Source organism: Morone saxatilis, unplaced genomic scaffold (assembly GCF_004916995.1).
Source record: "Morone saxatilis isolate NCDOM2014 unplaced genomic scaffold, NCSU_SB_2.0 Contig19, whole genome shotgun sequence".
NCBI classification, from domain to species: Eukaryota; Metazoa; Chordata; class Actinopteri; family Moronidae; genus Morone; species Morone saxatilis.
Window position 1 is genome coordinate 11,834,362 of NW_023339751.1, and position 8,794 is coordinate 11,843,155.

General features: G+C 44.3%; 1 protein-coding gene across 2 annotated transcripts in view; it reads left to right on the top strand.

Annotated features, from left to right (window-relative positions):
* The window catches only part of zmiz1a (zinc finger, MIZ-type containing 1a), a 94,278-nt gene that overhangs the window by 29,854 nt on the left and 55,630 nt on the right, over positions 1-8,794 (top strand). For both annotated transcript variants that reach the window (XM_035663885.1, XM_035663886.1), the window contains exon 3: positions 3,862-3,934. The gene's annotated coding sequence lies outside the window, so the exon portion shown is untranslated. The remainder of the gene's footprint in view (positions 1-3,861; positions 3,935-8,794) is intronic.

Consider the following 8,794-nt stretch of genomic DNA (forward strand, 5'->3'; position numbering starts at 1 on the left):
AAAGTTTTTTTTTTCTTTTCTTTTTTTTCTTAAATGGGAGTAAAAAGCGAAGCAACTGCAAGGTCTGGAACCGCAGTGTCAGTGGAGCTGAGATTTTCTTAGGGGTTGTCTACAGAGTCCGCGTCCTGTGGGTTGACAGCCAGGGCCCTGTGACACACGCTCATGCCCATAAACAGGGATTTGGCTCTCTGGAGAAAATAACCTTGATAATTACTGGGTGCATATGGATCTGCCCACAGTGGGAGGGGGGAGAAAGAGGAGGAGGAGGAAGAGGAGGAGGAGGAGACAGGGGTTGACTGAGATGGAGAAAGAGAGGGAGAGAGAGCCACATCCGCTGGTGCATTCCTCCATGCTGTGTCATACTGGTGCCTAGTTTCCCCTCAGTTTGCACAGAGATTTCCACAAGGCGGGAGGGTGCAAAGGGCTTCTGACGCAAAGCTCAGGGCTGTGGACACTGACATTTAAGGCTTAACAAGGCAACAAGCCACACATTCATGGACTCCCCACGGTAACAGCAAAGACAACCGAATTGTTTAAAGAGAAAACATAAGAGGGCCGCTAGACAATTGTGAAAAATTGGAGACACGTGAGAGGTGGGATACACAGAAGAGAAGAAAGACACAGCCTGGTGACCTAACTGTTGATGCGCTCATAGATTTTCGACTCGCCTCTTCCACTCTCTTCCTGCCCTCGTCACGTGGTCTCCCTGGTCTGGCTGAATTGGCATCATTACAGCAGCCAGAGCTGTGGTTGGCTCATCGCCCGTCTGGTTGCCTGTCATTCAGCTGGTTAAAGAGGCCTTGTTGAACCGCTGCACAGTGCCCGGCTACTACAGGGCCATTCATGCCTGTGAAGGCAGAAACAGCCAAGTCCTGTCATCAGAGCTAGCTAGCACATACCAATTTACTACTGGAAATGACAAGGGCATTTTGCTTGGTAAGCACAGTTTCCCCCCGAGCAACCTCGTAAGTCGTTTTTTTTTGTTTTAAAGTTTGGATTACAGTTGAGAAAATGAGAAGCTTCTCTCTAACAGAGCAAGCATCTTTAGACAAACAGCCTTCCCGTCTCGAATATGTTGTTTGTCTCTACGCCACCTACGTCTTGTGCAAAGTGAGATAGACTGATCCTTTCCCCAAGGAATCGTACGACAGCATAAAACAACAAAACAGATCCTTTGTGCTGCCTTCCAATGCTGGAAATTTTCAAACAGAAGACTTGAAAATACAGTTTGTCACTCTGAGAGAGTGTTTTTTTTTCTCTCCCATGCTTGTCAGATGTTCCGTGTGCCTTTTGGCTAATGGCGGCTCATCTTGTTACAGATGACCCGTGCCTTACCGAGACGCTCTCCGTCCTCTTCTCAGTCCCAGTGTGACACCCAGAGTGAGGACATGCATGAGAGCCATGACTTCATCCCGCGCTCTCCCTCCTTCCTCTAACTCTCCTCTCATCCTCCCTTCGTTCTCTTGTACTTTTTGTCTGCCCCTCGCTCTGTGTCTGCAGTCCTAACATCTTCCTGCTATGATTAGCAATAGTGTTTTTTCCCCAGCCAGTGTAATGTCTAGAGCCTCCTGTGTCCTTGGAAAGCAGCCTAATAAGCTCAGACACACACTGCTGTCTCTGCGCTCCACGGGCCTATTCTCCAGTGTCACCCAGCGCACACTGAGGTAAACAAAGACTGCCACACGCACACGTACACACACTACCCTAGTGTGCTAATAGACCAGCATACCAGCCCACTGAGGACAGCCTCGACGCTAGCTTGCTAACGTTGACCTTCCGTGTGCCAATCACAACAAATCTGCTCCCGGATTTGAATATTGGGAGGAGAACAGTGTAAATTGAAAGCAGAAATCCCCCTGGTGTGAGACAAGATGAGCCTCTGAATAAATTATTCAGATGGCAGCCTCTTTCCTGCATGATTCTCGCCTTCTGCTACGTTTAATGGCATCTGTGATGACGCCCGTTGGAGATTAATCCAGATGTAAGACGTTTGCGTGTGTGTTTGCGCGTGCATGCTTACATTTGTATTGTGTGTTTCTGTCTGTGTGTGTGTGTGGCCTGCTCACCCCTCTTCTCATGCATCCCGTTGTGTCGTATGATGGGGAAACAAAGCCTCAACAGGGGAATTTATTTCTTCTCCGGAGAGGGCTGTAAATAAACAACTAGTGAATCAATGCCTCCATTTGTTTTTCTCTGATAATTCTGCCTGTGTCGTGAGGCAGTGTGACAGTGTTTTGCAAGCCGGCGTAGCTCTCAGCAGCCATATTTCCTCTCGGTGAGAGTGAGAAAACATGCCACACCGGCCTCATGTTTCATTACCAGGGATCAGTAAATTACCGTGTGCTTTTTTATATCACTCACTGCAGCTCATTTAGTGCCATGATGGAGCATTTGTATGAGTGGGAAATAACACAAGCATTAGAGATTGTGCTTTAGAACTACTCAGTCAACTAAAGACACATGGGTATAGAAATTGCCCGGTGCAGTTGAATAGGAAAACAGGTGAGTGTATATCAGTCAATGTGAGCGTCTTTGATTCGCTGCAAAAGGATGACCTTCTCTGACACAAGCACATAGAAATGGTTGAATATAAAGCATACAGTGTTTCGGGAATACACTGCAATATTTCTCTCAAGAATGTTTAAATAATGTTATAATAAAAGTGCATAAAAGTGCGTTAGCTCAAGATATCTCAGAGTGGGATATCTTAAAACATGGGCAAATAAAACCAGAACCCTGTCCGTGACTCGGTTCCACTAGAGATAAAAGAAAAAATACGGGCAGATGAAGTAAACTGGAGGAGTAAACTATTATTTTCCCCACTTGCAGTTGTGTGGTCTTCAGTAACAATAATGAACAGAGCACAGGTCCCAGAAAATATGAGGGGAGTTACTTGTATTAGCTACGGTTCGGTGATTAATAGGAGCAGTGAATAATGGTGTGAGCGGAGAGATCCCAGTTCTTTAGGAATAAAGGTAACCTCCCAGTGTGTTAACCATGATTAGGAGCAATCATTCAGCTAATGCTGCTGTTGGTAATGCCAACATGACTACACATAAGAGCTTCTAATGAGCACTGGTTTACCATGGTTTCTTTGTGCTCAAGTACCCTTCACTGTATCCCATATCCAAGTGTGAAATTACAATATCAGATCATATTTAGTTAATTAAACTCATATGACTAATTTAATTTGACTCAAATATGGGGGGAAATGAATAAATCATGGAGGCGTATTTAGCTTGCGTGTTAACAGTAATTAAATGTGGGGCAATCTGTAGCCTGTGACGATAGCTCAAGTCTTCTTTCCGCCTACTGTACGAGTACACGTGGAAAAAATTGTAAGCCAGACGGTTTTGGGAAGCAGTCTAACAGAATATTAATGAAATAATGGGGGAGTTTCAAGCACAGAAATAACTGAGTTAAAGATACAGTCCTGTAAAGTAAGCTAACGCATTAATAGTCAGTGAGTGGTCGTCCCATTAGGAGATCTGCACATCGTAGTTAGAGAGGAGCCAAAAGCAGAGAAGAAATATTCCTCCATGATTAGAGCCTGGAGAGTTCAAAGACAGCTGCTTCTGCAACTAGAGTGGCGCAAAGCACTCACAAAGATGAAGAGAAATCAACTTGTATTTGTCATTTAAGTATTTTATCTTTCATATTTGGCGGGGATTAGAGATGCACATTCTCTCCAGCTCTGTCAGTCCTTGTTATGTGCTTCCGATCTGTCAGATGCACGACAGGGTGCTTTATTACATCTCGATAAATGATGCCACCTAAGTCTTGTTTTCCTATCACTAAAAAGCAGATCGTGTTTTGTCACACTCCCTGATGTGCATTGCATTCTGTTTTGTTTCATTTTAGACTCTGTGATTGATGAGGATTAAGAAACCGATTTTACCTGATAGGAAACACAGGAACGTCCTCATCCACACTGGTAAGGATCCTGATTTATCACCCATGCCTTCATACCAACAGTTCTCCATCAGCTCGCACGGTGATAGAGATATGCTTCAGTGTGGTTTGCCAACAAGATAAGACGGCTGCAGTTTGGTGTTTGTCTTTAGTTGTGTCATACCAGCCACTATACACACAGGCGTTTTGTAGTCCAGAATGCACTGGTGATCACGTTATACATTAACTGAGTCAGAAGACAGTGTGCCTTTAAGAATGAACTGAAAACAGAATATATTTTGATTCAGAGGAGCAAAAGAACATACAGACTTTTACAGTTTTAGGGCACAAAGACTTAAACTCAAATCGTCTGTGAAGAAAAGTCCTTTTTTTTTGTGATACTGAAATTGATACTACACTTTGTCTTATTGTCCAAAGGCTTTGAGAGAACAATATTGGACCACATAGACGTCAGAACATGCTGAATTAATCGCCATGAGAGGTTGGGCGCTATTGTTTTGAATGAAAGCATATGGTTACGTGATGATTTACATGATAGGGATTGGATTTTGTGGGTGATGGCATTTCCTCTTTGCATGGCAGACAGCTGGTGCTTGTCAGGTAACAGGGCAGTCAGTCACAAGAGCCCAAACAAGTTATGATGCCAAGTCATTCTGTGCTTCACAATGTCAGTGTTCTTCCTCTGATGTGGTCGATTAAGAAACATCCATTCTAAAGATGTTTACAAGACCACATTCTTGCATGTATACCTCAGTGGTGATACCTATCAGGCTCTGCTTCAAACTGCCCCTAGGGTTTGGAAACCTGAACTGCAGTGTTAGCAGTGTGGAGCTAATGGTGAGTTTCCATGTATGGCTATTGATCTTCCTCCATCAGCACCAATATTAATCTTAAAGAGGACAACTGCTAAAAACCCATATCCCATCCTCCAGTCATGTGCTTGCATAACCTGCAGGACAAGCCTCCATTTAATGCAAAAACATGCATGAATACTGTGTTCAATTAGCCTTTGAACAGCATGAATATTATGTATTCAGTTATCCCTGGGACTGCATGAATTTTAAGTGTTAAGCATTTAAACCTTGACTGAGAAGAAACACTCCATCAACTGTCATCACAGTGTCAAAAACCTTTGGCTGAAGTGATGGATGGTGTAATTGGGGTGAATAAGAATATGAGGAACCATCAGACAAAAGGACGTCGCATTATGGCCTCAACGCATTTGAGTAAAAGGAGACCATGTCCCTCTGCTTTTGTTTGGCAGGCTGTGCAAAATGTTGACAGTGTAGTTTGTATACATGCGAAACGGCATCAAAGCGCTGGAAGGTGAATAATTTTTGGTGGCATCTGCACATTCTGCAATATGCTAATGAGCAAAGCTGCAAAAGCCAGATTGCCAGGAGAGAGAAGAGGAGATGGAGGGAGAAAAAAGAGGGAGGGAGCCGAGTGGAAAAGAGAGAAACAGACGGAGGCTGGTGTAAATTATGGATGCAACCTGCGATTTCCAAGAGGAAAAGAAAGGCAGAGAGAAACCTCAAGTCATGCATATCAGATTACGCATTTACCACATTTTCTTATCATGGTCCATGAGCAAACTTGTGTACAATCTGGCCTCTGTGCGTGTGTGTGTGTGTTTGAGAAAGAGGGAGAGCACTTACACATTCATCCATTTCGAGTTGTGCGGAGCTGCGTTGTGCTGTCAAGCATTCACTGAACTTGATATGACGTGTGTGTCTAAAGCTGTGTTGACTTTCATTGCACTATTGTGTTACTATTCTTTGTATTGTGTGTCTTGGTATGCGTCTACAGTCACATGGCCCCTGATAGTTCACACATATAATTTCAGCAGTGAGCATGCACATGGACACAGTGGCAAATGTATTCCATCGTTTCAATTACTTATTTACTTACAATTACATTAATCAAATCACATTGTGGATATTATATCTGACATTATTCCACTGTACTTGTCTAATGATACATGGAATGCGGAGCTACCTGTTTTCTTTTGTTAAAAATACTCCCATTATGTATTTTGCTTGCTTGAGCAATTCTAAGTTAAGTAAAAGTGAGCATTCGTGTCCCACTACCACATCCCACCCTCATGTGCCAGTCCCCTAACAGCTTGTGTGAATAATGGATCCATTCTTGAGTCATGTCTGTGACTGGGGCCTGTGCAGTGGTGTGGTTTCCCCACCAGAGGTGGAGGTGGAGGAGACGGGAGGGGCTGGTGGTCTGGAAATAGCTCTGCCTGAGCCGGGAGCACCTTAGGTGGGCCTCTGTGCCAGCCTCACCTTCCTTTAACACGCTCGCACGACAAAAGCACAACTCTGCTAGAGACCGTGGCGCACATTATGCACCTATTTTCCAGTTAGGTTGAAAGGAAATATGGTTTAACGTGCCCCCACTCAGCCGGGCTGCCGGAGTGATCCCCTCAAAGATGGCAGGAGAATTAGAAAAAGAAAAAAAAGCTGCGTTTTCTAAGAATTGGACGAGAGCCGCATCACGCTTAAAGAGAGAAGAGTCTGAGCCGGGAACAGAAACTATGAAGCTGCCCTGGAATTTGCCTGCATGTAAATGTGTGTTAATGTGCAAAGTAGGTCATTTATTTGGAGCAGGGACAGCCGTAGTGTGCTTCTCTGGAGCGATGTCAGAGTGGGGAATCATTTCATAAGCATAAACATTGCTGGATTTGGTGAACTAGGGACTTACATATATCCATATTTTGTTTATGTGTCAAGCCCAAACCCTAGTATACCAGAGGGGAAGGAGGGAGGGTGATGAAGGTGAAAATGGCTCTGGTCGGTCCAGAGACAGCATCAGTAACCACAACCAGAGATAGCAGCCTTAAAATCAGACTAAATCAGATTACCAAACAAACGGCTAAGAGGATTAATTCTGATCTCTCTCTCTTTTTTCCCCATCAGACGGACATTAAATCTGCAATCTATAAAATCCCTTCAAATGATTTTCTATTTTACTTTGCGGCCCTCATTTTCCGGTCGCATGTTTGGAGTGAAGCTCTTTCTGCTCTCAGTGAACTCTGCCCTTTTGTTCTGCCTTGAGGCCTCTAGAAATTGCTTTACTACACAGGGTATCATATCAGTCTTTAAAAATATCCTCACAAGGCACAACACGAATCTGACCTCCGATCAGATGCTGTACTGCTATCTGTTAAGCCCCATAATGTTATAATAGCGCGTTCCACTCGGCACATTTGCTGTTAGGAATAATGCCGTGCTGAGAGACGCCTGTGGCTCTGTGGCTGTCACTTCAACAAGCAGCGTTCACTGGCACAGACCTAATTAATAGAAAACATAATATATGGAAGAGAATAATTACACCTTGTCCCTGGCTTTCAGAGATCAAAAATATTGCTGTGTTTCTTAGAATTAATCTCATGAATGATTGTTGGTTTACAGGGAATCAGTTGCAGTACAGTATGTTCTCTGGGAAAAAAAAAAGACTGTAGATTAATTTGGTTAATATTTCATAAAGCTTACCAAGGCAGAGGGCATTTGAGGCTTTTGAGATTATTTGTTCTCCAATATTACACACCACAGTTGAGCTGCTGTGCCACTGTGCTGCAAGGTCTACATCTCTCGAACACAATGCCAAGACAACGCTCTTGCCATTAAAAGTGTTTGTCTGCGATAGCGTTGTTTGTGAAATGGGAGCCGTTCAGATGTACTGCTCCTTTCCCTTTCGCCGTGATCCAATTCAAAGGGGCCAGTTCATGCACAGCATCGTATCACTCTCCTGAGTGCTGATAACTGCTAACAGATTTGTATTAATATCCTCACTGGTACTCTTTGATATCAGCTGATTCATTTTGAGTCTCAGCTCGGCTACTCACGCACACCTCGGCTCAATACAAAAGTACAATACACCATTGCTCTTGACAGCTTGACAAACTGACAATCCCGCTCTCAATCACTCCCTCTCCTTCCCTCCCTCTCCCTCCCTCCCTCTGATAGAGCCGTTCATTGTAACCAACAAGACTGTAATCAGCGCAAACCTAATCAAATCATTGCTCCAACAAGCAGCCCTGGCTGCCGGGCTTCCACAACACACACATCTCAGATGTAGAGGCAGGCTGTGTGTACAGCAAGTGTGTACTGTAACCAGCCACTGCTTGAAATGTCAGGAGAAGTAGGATTATATTCGAAAATGTCACTGACAGCATAATAGCTCAGTAGAAGAGTGTCTCATCCTATGTTTGTATCTGATGTCAGCAGGTGTGATGTGTGCGTGTGTGTGTGTGTGTGTGTGTGTTTCTGAGTGTGCAGTAATAAAAGCTACTGTACACAAATGTGAAAGTAAGCAGAATGCTGATTTTGTTGACAGGAAACTGGTGTGTGATTGGCAGACTGTGCAAGCCATCGAGTTAGCCATTAAAGTGTGTGTTTTAGATCTGCACAAACAAATGCACATCTCCAAACCTCCTCATTATCGGCAGCAGGAAAAGCTGCCTAGGCACCAGGACAACCTGCGTGTGTATCTCTGCGTGCGCTAGCGTGCGTGTGTTTGTGGCATGCGCTTTGTTCAATCGAGGCTCGTTCCAAGATTTGGTTAACCGAGTTGGCTCGCCCAATCACATTGCCACAGAGTGTGCAGTTGCTTCGGCCTCTGTTTCATTTAGTGGCACCCACGCTCTTGTCCTCTTGCCATGAAAACACAGAGACACTCGTGCTTTTTTTCTCCTCTGTAACAGACATATACACATGTGCACACGCACACACAACTGAATGAGAGTGACAGAGTTAGAGGGAGAGAGAGTGAGAAAGAGGAAGAAATGAGAAAGTACCAATTAAGCTCCTCAGACAATTCTGCCAACAGACATCAGGGGGTTGGAGGCGGAGAGTGTTTATGTGTGTGTGTG